Here is an 18,913-nt window from a genome sequence, read left to right as displayed (position 1 = left end):
TGCGAGCCCGAGTGAGCGCGAGCCCATTCGACAGAAATGTGAGCGATACCAGTTGAGGGAAGTGATTGCGAGCCCGAGTGAATGCAAGCGAGCCCAATGCAAAATGGTCGTCTATGTCCCACGCATTAGACGTGAACTCTCTACCACTAATCTACTGCGGCCCCTAGATTCCTTTTCTGTAAAGGTAAAGGCTTCTTGAGTTGAATCAACAAAATAAAATAATTAAGGTAATTATTTTTTCGCTAGCCAAAGTGGTAAGCTTTTCATAATCGCCAGTTTTAGGCATTTAAATGGGGCCTGACTGCTTTTTTACCATCCTAGCAAGATCAAGGGAAAAGGAAAAGGGTATAACATGTCTATACTCTAAAATTTAAGATTTTGTATATATGCCTCCTATTGCAACTGTTATTTTTATTTTGTATTAATAAGAGTACAATATACTGTGAGTATTTATTTGTTAGTGCACAATAAGAATGAAAAGATCAGGTGGTAGGTACTAGTACTTTGATTTTAGGAAATATTTTTGGTTATAGCTTTTAATTGGCAATGGTATTGAAATAAGTCATCATCAACAGAACCTTCGCTTCGCTATTAACTGTGCAAGAGTGTGATACTACGTACGTTGCATAGGTATTATATAGTTTTGCAAGTACATTCTGTTGCTTTTTCAACAAAATAAATAAATAAATAAATAAATACCGGTAAATAAATAAACAATAAAAATAAAACATAATGTATTGTTGAAATTACGCAATGAACGCTGTATGTTATGTTCCCTGTAAAACAACTCAGGTAAAAAATTAAAATTAGATGTTAAAATGTATACTTCTTAACAGGGGTAAAAGTGGATATGAATAGGCAGGAAGACGCATGACGTCATGCCGTCCTCTCTGCCCATCTTTGCCCATAAAGTAAGGCGACGCCACAGATATTTTCTGGAAGTGAGGGGACGTCGTTCCCCTGCAATTCCCCTCACTTTTACCCCCTGCTTTTTAACTGAAGTAAGTTTCAGCTTTAAAAAAAAAAGAAAAAAAACTTGTTTCCTGCGGACATCTTTAGCACAATGGACGGTATTTAGGCCCACAGGTCTACAATGCTTAAGGTGCAACATTAGTGCGTCCCGTCAATTATTTCTTCGCCAGTGAAATGCGGGATTATCTCGCCTAAAGCGGGACGTATGGCCAAATTAAGAATAAAAGTAATAATAGTAATAGTGATAATAGTAGCCTAATAACTTAATAAATTTCTTCAAAATTCTTAACAGAATTAATTACTCGTACCATCTAGGCCTATCCGTATTACTAATTGTCAAATTAAGTTACGAATTAATCAAATTACTGTTTTCTTTTTAATGAGAATATCAGTCAGCAAGCTATACTATGAAGTTCGCATTTTGTTATAATTAGACGCAATGTAAGAGGTCGCGAACGGTACAATCTGCGTATTAAGTCGATTGTTAAATTATTGTTGTTGTTACATTGCGCTTGCTTTAACTATTTAGTAGGATGTCTCTATTATTAATATGAAAAAATTGACACTAAATAGTTTATTCATTATTGATATAGAACTCCCATTTACATTATTGGGCCAGCAATTGACTTTCATCCTAGGTCCTGCTGATTGATGGGGATGCCCTATGTACCCCAGTTCTTATTATTTATAATGTGACATTCCTGCATCTTTAAAATGAATATTTTCTCTCAATATATATTTGCTATTGATTTATCAATAGAGCAACCCATATTATGCTTTATTTTTTTGTTTAATTATGCTTTATTTTTTTCCCAAATTATGCTTTATTATGCTTTATTGTTAATTTCAATCATTGTTTTACATTAATCGTGTATGATGTATAATATTTACTATATATTAAATATTCTAAATATCTTGATCTATTTATTATTTTTATGCGACTAATTTCTTTCATATTTAATGAACTTTCTACTTAATGCACTATAAAGATATATCTGGTCGAGTCAGTTTTTCTTATCACTTGTGTGCACCTTAGAGGTGCGTATATACAGAAAGGGAAAGTAAAAGATACCACCAAAAAGTACAGAAAGTGCTCAAGTTCAAGAGGTACACATAACAATACAGTGTGGAGTTCATGTATACGATTCATTGTTGGTGGAAAGTTCTCTTCTTCTTTTACTTTTTTTCTCCACATCAAAGGATTACACCGAAATGAAGTTTTCAGGAATAAAAATAAGCTTTTCCTTGTTGCATTGTTATGTTCTCAATGATTTTGCGTTGTAAATATTGGTTTTTAAAAATATTAATACAGTATGTTAAACTTGCAGTTAAACAGAATTTTTCAAGAATTGTGCTATATATTTTAAATTATGCTTTATTTTCTAAAATTATGCTTTATTATGCTTTTGAAATTAGTTTCTTCTGGACCCTTAGACAACCACAACCATGTTTAAGGTACCAATCATATGTGTAAATCACTATTATGCTTTTTATGCTTTGGGTTGCTCTATTTATCAATTTCAGATAAATAGGAAAAGCCTGGCTTTCAATCTTTCATTAGAGCTGGAAATGGGTGATAAAAGTCAACGTATCAATTCTCAGAGTGATTTTTTAAGATCAAAATAAAGTATATCTTGATTTAGGTAGTTTCCCAAATACTTTATGATATTGAGCAAACACTTAAAAAAAATGCTCTTCCATTGGGAATCGAACTCGGGACCATGTTCAAGAAATCTCTTGCGCGCGAGAGCAAATTGGATTTATGATGGGCAAATACTATGTGCATAGGATTTCTCGGAGTTCTATCGCTTTCACCCACTTTTTTCATTGTCCCATTGGTTCATTATTATTTTCACTGTCTCCCTTTAGCCTGAGACATTAAACTTAGGAAGAGTACACTGAAGGTTTCATTTTTTACGGTGGTTTGGATTTCTTCTTAAACTGTAGACAGGATGCGAACCAGACAAGAATTGAGAGTGTGTAGTGAAAGTGATATCTCGTCTCGAAAAAATTATCTGATTCTATTGGAAGCGCTCTCTTGTTTCGAATCTCGTCACGAAAATTCTGTCTCATCTCGTCTCGTCTCACCCGCAACACTAACTGTAGATCTAAGTTTCATATTTGCCAAGGGATACTTTAACACCAACCAACAAAGCGAATATTTATAATAAGCCCCTTGTGCTTATTAGATGGTCAGTGTTTTTAATGCCTAATAAACTGAAATGTTTCATATAGTATAACATTTCGTATTACCATGGCAGATCAGAAAGCAAGGTGGGAAGTCTAACGGTTGAAGTAGCATAAAGTAGCTTAACAATTTATGTCCCAACGTTAGTGTCTCATGTTGGTAAGTTTCCCTCTTGACGAGACTAGAATTTTCTTGTTGAGATAGTAAAGAAACAGAGTTCTTTCGACAGAAACATTTACACTTTCCGAAAAAAGGTTTCGGACAAGACAGAGCTTTTTCGATACACTTTTTGAGACAAGGGTTCATTTTGAAACAATACAGAGCTCTTTCGATAGAAACATATACAAGAGTTCACTTTGAGACACTATAGAAATATATAGAATGCATTTTCCGAGACAAGAGTTCATTTTAAGACAATACAGAGCTCTTTCGATAGAAACATATACATTTTCCGAGACAAGAGTTCATTTTGAGGCAAGACAGAGATAGAAACATATGAAGGGTAAGGGGAAAAAAGGAATGTTACAAAACTGCATTTTCGAGAAAACGGCGTTTTTTATATTTTAAACCGCGTAAAAAAGAATAGGGTAGTCAAATTTTAGCCCCTTTTTTTACATGGACATTTCGACATCTACGCATGCATGGCATATGCTGTCAAATAGTACCAAGAATCACCAACAGATAAGACAAAGCACCCGATAAAACACACACATGGACATTCCTTGTTTGTTTGTTTTTTTTCTTGCCCTTTTCCGGGACAAGAGTTTACTTTGAGACAAGACAGAGAGCTTTTTCGATCACCTTCTGAAACAAGAGTTCACTTAGAGACAATACAGAGCTATTTCGATAGAAATATATATACACTTTCCGAGACAGGAGTTCACTTTGAGACAAGACAGCTCTTTCGATAGAAAGATATACACTTTCCGAGACAAGACAGAGCTCTTTAGATAGAAACATATACACTTTCCAAGACAAGTGTTCATTTTAAGACAAGACAGAGCTTTTTCGATAGAAATATATACATTTTCCGAGACAAGACAAAGCTCTTCCGATAGAAACATATACACTTTCCGAGACAAGAGTTCACTTTGAGACAAGATAGAGTTCTGTCGATAGAAATATGTACACTTTTCGAGAAAAGTGTCTTTTTTTTTTTTTTTTTTTTTTTTATAGACAGTTTCAACTCTCGTGTTGTAGTCAACCATAGTAAGTAGATAGGTTCTGTGGCCAATGTTGTTTCCCAACGAATCCCTCCGTTGAAAACTCAAATCAAACTAAGTTTTTCTCTATTTTGTGCAAATTATTAGAATAATAGCGCATCAAAGGAAACTCGATTAGTGCAAATATTCTGCTTTTTGCATATTTTTTAGAGTTCTTGTCAATTAGACTTTAGGAAGTTAAAATAATATTTTGTTAAAAAAAATCTTTATCTCATATCAGCCTTTTATGTTAAGTGAGATATGATAATGGTAAATAAAAATAATTGGAAATAATTGATGGAGTAAGAATAAAGTAGAACGCCATTGTTCCTTGCAACAGATTCGTAATAACTGAACTTCGAACACGTGAACCTCTGATACAACACTTATTGAGATCTCTGTTTTTGGCGCCGAGTTTTCCCGTTTACTTGAAACTGGTGGTCTACTTACCGCCAATGGAAATTATCGTAACGCGATCAACTCCACAAGATTTATACTATAATCTACGTACCTACATCTACATAATGATAAGAAACTAATATTAATGGAAAACATATAAATAAAATGGGTTTAATTGAAGGCCTAGGGTGAAACGCTGCTTTGCTCGAAAATGAGTTAATGTTTGGTGTAGCTGCATCCCGTGGACCCAAGAAAGAGAGGCGCGCTAACCACAATGACCACACTTGAGCACCATTTTTTTTTCAAAAGCTTTAGCATATAAATTAAGTGAAATAAATGTATATGAACTATATATAGCTTGTTTCCCCTGTGTAATCTCCAATGTTTAGTCATTTACCACCAAAATAACAACACTTAAAAAAAAAGATATTTTCTACCATTTTTTTTTTTAAAGTTGTGCCTATGATCTTCACACTACCGCATTGCAGACAAACCATAGAATTTGTTGGTACAGTTATTTTGGTGCAAAGAAAAAAAATATGTGCAGATTGCTTGTCTATATGACTTTTATTATGGATAAATTTTGTATATGTACTATTGTATAGTTTTGGTTCGTGAATTTATATTATGATAAATTACCTTTAAGAAACTAACGTTGAGAAAGTTAAAAGAATATATAAAGTATGCTGGGTCTATTATTTGTAGCTGATTGTTCTGTAAGGAGAATACAATGCGGTTTTTTTTTACTTCCATATGCACAGAATGCTTTTTCTTCCTCTTTCTTTTAAGAGAGAATGAAGGAAGATTTAATTTGTCGTAAGAGCAATGGGTTCCAATAACATCTCTCTTTTTTTTATCTGCATTGTTTTTTGACCTGAGTTCTTGGCTTTTTCCCTCCTATAACATTAGCTATTTGGCCCATGCGTGTTTTCGGTGTCTTCTCATGTCGCAGACGCGCTGGCACCCATCCTCGCTTTGGACCAATTACGCATGTCAATCATGTAAAAAGAAGAGAGAGCGCTCGAGTCTTGTAGCTGCTCTTAGATCGGCCGAGACCCCTATCCTCACGAGCCCCAACAGCTGCGCGGTAAAATTGCGTCATTTCCTCACCACTCGCTCCCAGCCTGTTGGCGATTTGAGCTCAGTTATGGCGGACTCCTGCTTTCAGCTTACCGCTACATATTAGCCTTACATTCATCCGGAAACTCGAAGCCTGCATGGTCTAACCTAGACAGGTATGTACGCTCTACACTTACAGTGTACCCTGAATGTGCATGTTTTTGTGATAACTGATTATTCCGTGTTGCATCTCATCGATGAAATAACATGTAAAGTGTTTGTGTATATATATACATGCAGTATCGGTGTGTGTGTTTTGGTTGGGGCGTTGAGTTACTGAAAGATGTCTTCTGCTATTCAGAAAACAACAGATGAAATGCGACGAGAGCAGAGCAGACGGAAACCGTACTACCAGATGATCATAACGCTTTGTCAGGTTTCTTCTGTTATTTAGCTGTGAGTGCAAAGCCGATTGGGAGTGATACAAAATAAATAAATAAATATTTTTGTTAAAGAAAAAATGCAGTATTCAGAAATGATGAACATATATTTTTTTTTATCCCTTCACTCTCGTGGAAGGTTATGTAAACTAAAAACATCCATCCTTGTTCGCTTTAGTAGTGGCTGGCCACCTGAATCTATCTATGAATTTACATTTTGCTATACTAGATGGCATGATATGTCATGAAAATACGAGTGTTGACTGTTTATTTTTAATATTTCAGTGGAAATTTTTATTGCGAACCTAGATTCTTCCTTAATACGGTTTAGCATACAAACTACAAGTAAATATTTAATACTAACCTAAAATACTATTTGCGTACCGGTTAGATTTCCAGCACCTGCAGTACGAAAATAATATTTTAGATACAAATACGACACAAATTCGTAGTTGTAGTTATAGTGCAAGGGTTAATTGATTTTTGTATACTTATGAAACTTAACGTGAGATCGATAAGTACAAGGTAACACATTATGAAGTGTTATCGTTACAAATTTAATATTAAGTTAATTTCGCTATATAATACTAGACATTGCTTGCTCAAACACACGAAACAAGCAACCGAAGTAGATAAAAGGGGAACTGAAACTAATGCAACGACGAGTTGGAAGAAACTAAAATGTTTCATTTGTAGGCGTGGTGGCATTTTCACGTGAGACTGTAATGTTTACTTTTCATATGTCGCTTACTCGGTTGGAAAGGGGCGTCACGTGTTTCCACTGATAATGAAAGCAAAAGGATACGGAATAGGCAGTGCAGCTATAACCATGATTATGGGAAGAATTACGAAGCCATATATGGTGCTCATTAGTATTACTGTTTTAATTGCGTTATCGGTACCTAAAGGGGAGATGGAAGGGACGTAATTTGATTAGATACTGTCTTTCTGGTCCATGGTGTATTGTATCTCGAAAATGATTAATACAGCACAATATACATTTTCTGCTAGATAACTGATTCGATGTTTTCGATGTAGTATTAATTTAACATCGCTGTTTGCATAATAGAAGGTTACATGAAACATTTTGAAAACAGTTTTCTATCAATGTAGGCTACTTTACCCGAAGTTTACTGAAGTGCAACAATATTTGTTTGTGTATGTTGCACTAAAATGTTTCCAAGGAAACATAAATGTACATTAATACACTGTGTCATATTCCACATTTTCTATTCACATTACTACATTTATATTGCTGATTGTATGTAGGTTTTTACGCTTTGAAATTCTTTATTTGTTTACAGCCGTAAATTTATAGGAGGCCTATAAGAAATAAGCAAATGCATCAATGAAGAAAGAAGAATCGTGAAAATGAATTGAAATTTAAGTTGTTTAACGTCCCACTATTGTGCTTTTTAACCTAAAGGAGACGGATGATTAGTGAAAATCAGTGGCGTATTTAGGGGGGTGGCTTCCGGGCTTAAGCCCACCCCGAAATCTTACTTAGTATAGTAAAGTGAATGAAATATCTTGTAGAATTTTCACATTTCCAGGCAAAGCCCCCCCCCCCCCGAAAGTTACCAAAGCCCCTCCCGAAACAAAATCGTAAATACGCCACTGGTGAAAGTTGGTAATTGCTATGGGCTGTTAATTTTTTGGTCACCGGGAATTGAACCTGGGAGCATACATATTAAAGGGATATGCTCTAGCCACTAGACCAGTAGGGAAAAAATATTTTATTTCATATTTGGGACAATATGTTTAACTGCATAAATATTAATTAATATTTATGAACGTCACGTAGCACCCGAGTGAAAAAACAAGGAATTTTCTTTCATTTTGTATTCAGACGATTTATTAGATAATGCAAAGAAATGTGTTAAATATTGTTGAGTGCACATTGTAGAAAATAATTCTTGAGTTACAGAGGCAAATATTCGAGTGATCCGTTCGTTTAAGATGCATAAAATGTGTATAACCACAGTGTTAAATTCTGGCACAACTTAACAAGACTGAATCATATTACACACTTTTAAATTATGCGTTCAAACAGCATTGTTGGTAAAGAACACATTTCTTCCTTGGAAAACTCGTTTAATTTCTTCATTATTATATTTAAGAATTTCATTTAGATACGTTTCAATACATATTTCTTGATAGTCAAACTAGAAGTGTAAATTACAATAGTTTTCCTTGTTTACACAAATCGAAAAACAAATGTATCATGTGATTCAAATCAGTGTAAATTAAGAATTGTATTTGATGCATTTTCGTGATGTGTATGTGTAGTATATTGAAATGTAGAGTTTTACGATTGCGCAATATGGGCTAAGGGAAGCAGATGTTAACGAAAATGAATGATTTTTAAAATAATTTGTGGATTAAGAATGTGGGAGGAAATGGAAGAAAAAACTGAGAATTCATTGACACAATGTTGATGTGCTTCGTATTTTGTGGGTGTAATCAACGTGTAATTATAGTTATTTGATTATATGGAAGATTCATTCGCCTCAAGCCCATTTTCTAACATTTACATGTCACTAAAAAATTTAATAAATAATTTCTTTTGTTTCTCTTTTATGTTTGTTCACTTTTTAAGTTCTAATATAATACTTATTAGTGTTTGAAATAATGTTCTCGACATGTTCCCTACAGAGGCGTCAGAGAGCGGAGGGCAGGGAGGTTGAGAAATACATATTTAAAAAAAATCAATTGTATACTCTTATACTAATCAAATACGTGAAACTCTTGTGTCGTCAGAGAATCTTATCCCCACCCCCTCCCAACCTGCAGGCAAATTCTGACATACCGCTGCTGGTTTCCTATTGAGAAGATTTACACTTAAATATTGACATACGTTTTTGAGAGAAACTGCAGAATAATGTTACACCATATATATAGCCTATATCAACAATTTTATTTAATAGTACAATAACAGCTTATAAATTGGCAGCTTATTCAATCTTGCCATACAGTATAATATGAACGGAAATCCGTTATATCATGTATATAATGTGATGTAACCATAGCAATGTGCTGTAAAATTACGTAGAAATCCTGTCACATGTACTGTCATTCAATCGTTAAATTATAATCAAGTGCATGAAATGAAATAAAGCTGGTATTTCAAGAAATCATACGTAATAAATATTGCAGTACTACTGTACTATTTCTATTTTAACCATTCTTTTTCGTATGTATTATTCTTAATAATGCATTGGTTTCTAATTTGCATATTCTCCATTCATTTGATGTGATTTTGCGAAATAATAAATCGGATGATTTTTCACTGTCAAATGTCCACCTTTATTGCTTTTGTATACAATGTCTTGTGTTTGATCCCTGTAGGAATGAATACAAGAAACTAGAATGAAACCCCAAGTAATCGTGATATAATTTAAAGATATAATTTGTAGTTCATAGAGTCTCGATGCTGTCAACAAACGTTAGAGCAACAATAAATATATTATTATTATTATTATTATTATTATTATTATTATTATTATTATTATTATTATTATTATTATTATTATTATGTAGTAAGTTGCCACACGTGCAACTTGAATATTTTGTGTAAAAGCATTAACAGTACCCACTTTACTCCTGATTTCCTTTGTTGTATACCGGTACCTAGATAACTAGAAAATTTTGCAGACTAATCGTAAAGTTATTTTTTTGGCTTTTGGGAAGTACAGAAGAAACATTAAAGGGTCAGTGTACGGTAAGATTATTTACCAAATTGTTACACGGCATGACTGTCAAAGTAGTGTCATTCTATGCGTGTCAAATTACAGCATTGTTTAACTCGAGGAATACGGTAATTATTTAATATAACAACCACTCATCTTTTTATCTATTTTAGTTTTTAACATTTAAAGGCCACGGTGCTTCCGTGTTAAAACGCTTATCTCTAGCGCGAAGGGTCGCTGGTTCGATCCTCAGACAAGTAAGTTTGTGGTGCACAACATCGTGTCCATGAGTTTTCTCGGAGTACTTTTCCTTTTCTCCCACTTTTGCATTCCACCAAATCTTCCATCACCATTCACGTTCCATAATCATTCGTCTCTAGGGTTGCCAACTATGGAAAATAGAAAAACCGGCGCCCGCTCAATATTCCCTAAGATATAGGTCTAAGTGTGAAGTATCTCTGTTCGGACCATGGGAAGGAAAATACTATCGTGAACAACAGTGCATTAGCACCTGTATTCTGCATATACTTAGTACATTCTCTAATAAGCTTAATAGATACAATGTGCTATAAATTAGGGCTGGCCAAAATTTTCCGGAATCGAGATTCCGAAAATTTCACTTTCCGGAATTGGCCATCTCTACTATAAATAAGAAACTGAAATCGGCATTGATCATTTTATTGTATTTATCACCACCTCTTTAAAATTATCGAAAAAAAGAACAAATTAATCTTTAAGCGATAGTTTCGGATTTGGAAAATGAAATTTATTCTTTAAACTTATACTTCAACTACAGGAAATTGCTTTAAGAAGTCCTTTTTTAGTTGATACAGTCCCTGTCATCTCTTTAAAATTATGTAAACAGATGAACAAAATATATTAATCGTTGATAATAGATGGTGAAAGGTAACAGTTTTGGATATACAGAATGAAAGTTACTTTTTTAAGTCTATACTTCAAACTACATACAAGTTTGAAAAAAACGATCATAAATGGGCTGGTAAGAAGTTTGCACTGGTCACTGGCTTTAATCAAAATAACAGCAATATTTCCGTGCAGGTCGGTGAAAAACCGGCCAGTTGGCAACCCTATTCGTCTCCCTTAGCCTAAAGGACATAATTGTGGAACGATAAAGCGAAAGATTTCATTTCATTTTTATTTTAGCATTTCAGTATGGTTGTAGTTTCATACTGATGCAATGGCAGTAGCCTTTGCCAATTTTTCACTAAGATTTTAACAAAAAAAAAAAAGTTATGGACTTCTTAAGTTTCTCCTATACCATTTCTCAAGGAAACAAATGTTAATAACAAAATGAAAAATTTCAAATGTGGACTTTTAATAGTACTTTGCATTACATTATGTTAATGAACTAATAGCTGTTTTAAAGTCTTTAGCATACCAAATTTGGCAGATCCATCAATTAATGTAACACAAGTTAATCTCTCAGTTAGAATGAGAGACCTATACGTATTTGTTATCTTATTCGCTTTGACGTTTGGGAAATATAATACAGGCTACTTTCTAAATTTTCCGATATTCTTTATTGACCTTCACTATTCACGAAAATCTCAAACAACTGATGCAGAAATACAGTGTGTGATAAGGAGCCTAAGTTAGAAGTGTAAAATTAGAACATTTGGGAAGCTCTCTCCTGGTCAAACGGTTAGCGTACGCGCTTTTGATGTGGGAGACCCGGGTTCGATTTCCGGCGGGAGCTCCCGTGGTTCAGAACCCATGTTAAGCTGTAGGTCCACGTCTCACACAGTCTAGCTATTGAAAGAAACGTTAAACCCAACAACAAATCAAATCAATTCAGAACATGTGGGATCTTCACAACAATATCATCTTTGTTTTGTAGTAAATTATTTAGGGACAAAGATTATAAATTAAAAAAAAAAAACAAAAAAAAACAAAAAACAGTCGAGTAGTATCTACAAAATGCCATTGAATCAGCGAGTATCTGCTTTCAGTTTTTCCCTTATTTCTATCTTCCTTGGTAAGAATCTGTGCGCACACTTTATGGTTTAATAGTTGTCAAATATTCCAAGAACTAGTAGTAGGCCCTATCATGCTACTAGTCATAAGTGCCCAAACGTACATAAATTTCTAATTGTACTCTTTCTGACTAATTTGAGGATGCTGAATCCAATGAAACTTACTCCAAAATTTGGGATATAAATAAGTATAATTATCCCAAATTCGAGGTATTTTTATCTCGTGATATCCATGGGCGGATTTTTTTTTTTTTTTTTTGAGTTTTTCGTTCCACGGTTATGCCGGTTAGGCTAAAGGAGACGGTCATGATGAGAGATGAATAAAATGGTGGATAGAGATGAAGAAAGTGGAAGGAAACGGATTTGTTTGAGTCAGTATCCGAAAGTAGTATAAAAGCACAATTAGAAATTTATCTAAGCTTGAGCACATTTTAGTATTGGCGTGATCAGTGGCGTACTTAAGGTTGGCTTCCGGGCTTAAAAACACTCCGAAATTTTATTTACTATTTTAAAAGTAAGTGAAGTAGCTTGCAGAATTTTCACATTTCCAGGGATAAGATTAACACCCCTCCCACTATCCGAAACAAAATCGTAAATACGCCACTGAGCGTGATCGTTAGTTAGTTTATTCGACACTCTATGAATAAGGTAAATATATATATATTTCAGATTGAAGTCCCAGCTTATGTTCTTTTAAGCTAAGGGAGACTCTGATTAAGACAAGAGAATGATTATGCAGGAACTGGTGGAATGCGAAAGTGCTCGAGAAAACCACGGACATATTTGACCAGGGATCGAACCAGGGACCCCACACATCCAAAGTTAGCGGTCTACCACTGAGCCACCGTATCCCATCTGAAATATGGAATATAGATAAATATAGCCTTAATATTCCAAGTTCGAGTATTTTTTCTAATGATTGCATAAATGGATATGTTTTTTTCTTTATAATGTAGTATAAAAAGCTTAACTAGAAATTTATCCAAGCTTGGGCACATTTTACTATTGATGTAATTGTTAATTAGTTCATTCTGAACTTTAGGAAACAGGTCTTGAAATCAACAAGTAGTAGCATTCTGGAAGCATTAAATGACCCACTTCCGAATATAACAGCTGCGTTGGGGTGGTTAGTGTCTACCTTCCCTGTAGGTGTGTGGTAGGTAGGTAGGTTTGTGTGATTTTTTTTCAGTTTTATCTCGTTTCGTCTGTTATTTTTCATTTCACCATTATCATTCATCAAAACCGTCTACCGGGGCCGCGGTGGCTCAGTGGTAGAGCGTTCACCTCTGGTGCTTGGGGTCCCGGCCGCCAAGTGAACTTTGTGGTGGACAAACACCGTGTGCGTGGGTTCTCCCGTTTCCTCCCACTTTCTTCATTCCACTATTTCATTCATTACTTATCAACACCATCTCCTTTAGCCTAACCGGCATAACCGTGGGACGTAAAACTCAGATTTCATTTCATTTTTTCACCGTCTACCGTAGCCTCGGTATATAATTGTGAGACGTTAAACTCAATAATAATAATAATAATAATAATAATAATAATAATAATAATAATAATAATAATAATAATAATAATAATAATATCTTTAAGACTTTCTCTAAGCTCAATCCTACTTTTTTAAAATTTTAGTGGAAAACTTAGACTGAAAAATATTAGATTTTTTTTTTTTTTTAAAGAGAATATTTGCAACGCGCTGTTACATGATAGATACAACAACCTTTTTTAAAAGACAAATGTTAGGTGTTTATAGTTTTTGACGTGATCATAGTTGGGCAATCAAGTTTCTGCAATATAAGAAAATCCTTGAAAACAACCATTACTTTATGTATAATTGCAGTTTGCAAATACTGTGTGGTTCACTTTCTGATTTTTTTTTTTTTTTTTAATATTCATTATCTTAGTTTTCCACTAAAATTCAATGGAAGTTAGTGAATAAATATATAATGTTTGCCTTAAAGTTGAGACTACAGCGTTCATTAAAGATCTAGAAGAAGGAAAGAGTTGAATTCTTTTGAATATGAATCAACAAGTTGGTAACCATTGCCATACATCCTCTCCACTTTTATTGATAATTTCGGATAAAGTACACGAATTTATGGAATAAATTGGGTTTGCTTGTTGAATGAAACACTGCTTTATGTTTATGAAAAAAATATTCATCTCAAAATTATTGATGATCTAATAGTAGTTCTACTAGTTAGATTCATATGACAGGTAGATACTAGCGCAATGTAAACTTTTTCAGTAAAATTACAGTGAATTTGTCAAATCAGCTGGTTAATTTACAGTCTAATGTAATACCAAAACATCACGAAAAAACAAAAATAAGTTTGATATTAAAATAAAAGGTACCGTTTGCTTATAATTATTAAATATAAGTTGAATTTGGTTCAATAGTAGTTGTCAGCCGTAATTCTTAGATAATTGAACAATGATGACAACAAGTTGACAGTGTTTCTTTCTAATTTCACTGAAAACCTTCAGTATTGTTTAGTTAACAATTATTTCTATTTCTTCAGTTGAGCGAATGGATTGCGCCTTCTTTCCTCCTCCTTTGTTTTCTGCCTCAATCAATAAGAAAGATACATACTTAAAAGAAAACACATGCGATCCGTTATGAAACGTTTCTTCTTCTTTCTTTCTTTTCTTTCTTTTTTTTTTTTTTAAGTTATGGTGGAATTCGATTTTAAAGTAGAGAAGAGTGAATTCACCCTCTTACAGTTCACTGATTTATCTAGCTTCTGAGTTTTTCTGAATGCAGCATTGAATGTTAAGGTTCCATAGGCCATAGATTTAGTTACATACATGTTATTCATTTTTTTTTTCCTTCGCTTCATTTTGACGCAGTTACAATAAACAGTTTTATTGTGTGCAGGTTAATAACAAGTCGATGGTTGATTGGTGATGCTGCTACTCCAATTTATTTCAGACAGGGAGAATGTGTGCGAATTTCCAGGACTTTGCTTCGTGCAGATGATTTTACTGTACGGTACAAAAATTTAGATATTACAAAAGAGCGTTGAAGGGGAAGGGGAGACTGAAAGAGTTCGAAAATGGGAGTGTGGACAATAATGGACAGATTAACTGGGTGGGGGTGGGGAGAGAAGAGTTCGTGAAGGTTGATGAGATTAGAGCAGTTGTGCAGATAGTTAAGAAGGAAAATAGATTGATTAGGATATTATTTAAATATAGGTGTTCGGGTTAATATAGCAAAAGGCAAAAGAGAAAATTAAAGATGAAGATTCCAGTTCATAAACGACGTTAAAGAGATCAAATATTACGTGAAAACGAAGAAATGAGCGAAGGAACATGGGCGGCGATTAGAGGGGGCAAGGGGGGGCAGTTGCCCCCACTTTGTTGAAATAACTCATTAATATATATAGTCCCATTTGGAAATGTAAAGTTTTTGTATGTATTACTGGTTCATAGAAAAAAAAATGGTGCCATATAATGTTGCCTTTGCATGAGTACGTATTGGTTGTCTTCGCGTGGAGTTAAGAAAGCTACATGAATTGCATTTTACTTGCCACGGAAAATAACCCCAAAATTAACCTATTGGAGCACAACAATTTCAGCATACTTTCTCTTCTTCTTACAAGCATTCGATATGTTAGTCAGCCGCTTTGAAACTAATTCGCAAAAAAAGGAGTCTTTCAGAAGTTATTCTTTAATTGCACAAAAATTGTCAGTTCCTAAAATGTCTTTTCTTCATTCCAATAGTAAGGAATATTGATTAAAAAGAGAATAATATGAAACAACTTCTACCTTTTCATTATTTTACAATGTAATATACGAGTGAAGTGGTGTGTTTGGGTATATACAATTAAATTTAGTGAATTCAACATAATTCTAGGTTTTATAATTATTTTGTGTAACTGGAGTGTGGAGTGATTCTAATATTAAAGTATTGTGTTTTGGTGTGTTCCAAGAAACTGAAAACTGCACTCATGGCAACGAACGTGCTTCGGGAAGCTGCAAAAGCAAATATATGTATATATATATATATTTATGTCCCAGCACATGCTTGTAGTATTTACTGTCTTTCATTTTCTAAGAGTGATAACGTACATTTAATAGCATGTGTGGAGTTAAAAATCAAGTTGTTCATTAATCCCCAGTTTCAATATAATTTTTGCAAAACAAGCCTCATTATTTATTACTATGATTAATATTATTCTTTCTATTTATTTGCTTTGCAAATTTGTTATTAAATAATCCGATCACACAATTTTTCAGACAATTTTAAGATGTTCATGATCAAGGAACCAAATCTCTTCTTACACCTTCGTTGTTTAAGAGTATCAAGGGCTAGTACCTACCTCCGTTGCTCTTGTCAATTTACTTAATAAAATATGAAATACGATATACGGTATTTTAACCGAAAAAGATAGTATCCTATTAGTTATACAACCTTTCGTCAAACAAATTATTAGAATCAACCAAGCGAACAAAGATTGATATACAAATATTAAGATCATGTCTTGCCCCCCCCCCACTTTTAACGTCCAATCTCCGCCACTGCGAAGGACTTTAGTGCTTTGAAGTTTTTAAATTTGCAGTAGGTGTCTTCTCTGAATGTAATGATACAATGGCAAATGGTGGTAAAGGAAGGATGATTCCAGGTTTTTCTTGGGGGGGGGGGAGGTTGGTAGAGGGGAAAAATTCGTCAGTGATAAGTATATTGGTGTACATTTCATTTATACCAATATACATTTCATTAGTATATTGGTATAGTTCCAGGGAGGCAACAATTTGCAATTGCTCCTTGTCCACTTAAACAGTGGCATGGATGATTATTCTTTACTTTATTCCACTTTTTCTCTTTATATATTTAATAATAATGGAAAATAAATTTTCTAAATTTATAAAATTAACTTTAAAGACGTAATATGAGTAATGCAGTATCGTCACAATGCTAAAAAAATAAAAAAGGAAAAGGAAAGAAAGGTACCTTAATTTTTTAATTTTTACGTCCCACGCTTTGGCCGGCTAGGCTAAAGGAGCGAAAGATATATTTGCCATATCTTCCCTAAAAGGTGTACACCTTTATGCATCTTTTATATTTAAGGTTGGGTTTAACGTTCTAGTATTACGATCTTAGTTTAAAGTGTGTGTAGCAGAATTACCCGGAAACACATTATTCCATCCTTCCTGCTGAATGCAAATTGTTGTGTCACAATAATTTTCTGTACTGGTGGTTCACTGGTAGGGTGCTCACCTCTGGTGTGAGGGGTCTCTGTTCCCATCCTAGGCTAGTTCATGTGAATTTGTGGTGGTCAATATCGTGACTATAGGTTTTCTTGGGTTCTAACGTTTCCTTCCACATTCTTGTTCCAACAAATCTTTTATAGTCATTCACTCGTTTCCTTTAGGCAACAGATCATAATACCGAAAGATTGTACATAAAAGAATTAATTTCCTTTCTACAGTTACAAGTCTAGTGTTTATTAGCTATAAAGAATTATACTCGTCTTTAGTAACACCATGCATGGCTTGCTGTCACTTTTTCACTTACACAGTTTGTACTTCTTGTTACATTGCTCATTTAACATGTAAATACTTATAATAAGGGATATTAAGCTTGTGATTGTACTTCCTTCATTATAAAATGCACTATTACAGGCTTTGTTTACTTTTAGGGAGTCCATATATATACAGGGTGGCACAAAAGTAGGTATACGTCCCTGCATTTATCAAGTATAACATTCTAGTTTATGGGTTTATTTGCTTCGGCTCTTCCGAGCTTAAGATGTAAGTAAAAACACATTAGGAACAAATAATAAAGAAACTAAGTCTACTTAATGGATAACAATAATAAATGATATAAAATTCAATGAGCTGATCAGTACGGTACTGTATACCTACTTTTGGGCCATCCTGTATTTGTAACACTTCTGATGGTGTTTCTAAAAGGAATTTTAAACTTTTGAATAGTCAACAAACACTCGTAGTGCGCTTATCGTGTTAGATATTCTTCTTCAATGGTATTAGTATATCTTACTTTTTCTAGCGTATTCTACATTTACTTACACGTCACCTTCCCTATAGCAGAATGTGCCGCGATACGCGATGTGATCGCAGAAAATTTGCCGCGCCTGTGCAGAAAAATTTGCCAGAGGAAAAAATTAGCCAACGGAAAAGTATATAAACATGCCTGCTATGTGTAGATGTCTTAAATGCACGGACGATAAATATTTTGAACCTACTTCTTTTAGCAAAACTAAAAAAAAAAAAAAAAAAAAAAATGTGACTTCACAGGTTGTAACTTGAACTAGGGAACTAGGGATACCACCGAAAACTATTTACCATGCTTCATGTAACGCTATATATATATGTATGTATGTATAGCATTTTTTTTTTTTTTTTTTTTGGAATTCCTGCAGAAAATTTTTTACATACTAAAGCTCATCGCAGAAAGACAAAGAAAGTTCTGCCATCGGGGTCACCTTCCAGGTGTGTAGTCTTTTGCTGCCAGTTATAATATGTGTAATTACGTGATTAAAAATTTTAACACTACATATTTTGCCAACAGTACTGTTGTACTGTATATCTCACTCCGTTGGTCTAGTGTATTGGTTCTCAACCTTTTTTGACTGACGACACACTTACTGAACATCCAGAAGATCGCGACACACTTATTTGATATTTTTATTATAAATAATAATATCTATTATAATGGTGAAACCAGTTACTTTTTTTATAATGACTCTATATAGCACTGAGCATTATTGCTATCACTAGAGGTGTTGAGTGGTACAGTCTGTCTCGATTTTAACTGATTATTATTAAATCCTTCATGATTTTTAAATTCTCAAATTTTGTGGGACGCCTTAGTGGACTGCATGACACACTGGTGTGTCGTAACACATCTGTTGAGAACCACTGGTGTAGTGTATAGTAATTGCGCCTTTGGTGCACTGAATTCCGATTTCGATCCCGAGTGGAAGGTTATTGAAATTTAAAT

At 34.0% G+C, this 18,913-nt stretch overlaps 1 protein-coding gene across 1 annotated transcript in view; it reads left to right on the top strand.

Moving 5' to 3' along the window:
• The first annotated feature begins 5,819 nt into the window (after positions 1-5,819).
• Positions 5,820-18,913, top strand: part of LOC145692973 (muscleblind-like protein 1) — a 1,077,958-nt gene continuing 1,064,864 nt past the window's right edge. The window contains exon 1 of the mRNA XM_081768578.1: positions 5,820-5,996. The gene's annotated coding sequence lies outside the window, so the exon portion shown is untranslated. The remainder of the gene's footprint in view (positions 5,997-18,913) is intronic.

The sequence above is a fragment of the Thermobia domestica genome, chromosome 8 (assembly GCF_964235325.1).
Source record: "Thermobia domestica chromosome 8, izTheDome1.hap1.1, whole genome shotgun sequence".
Lineage (NCBI taxonomy): Eukaryota > Metazoa > Arthropoda > Insecta > Zygentoma > Lepismatidae > Thermobia > Thermobia domestica.
The sequence above is the reverse complement of the archived record's forward strand: the minus strand, read 5'-3'. Positions and strand labels throughout refer to the sequence as shown.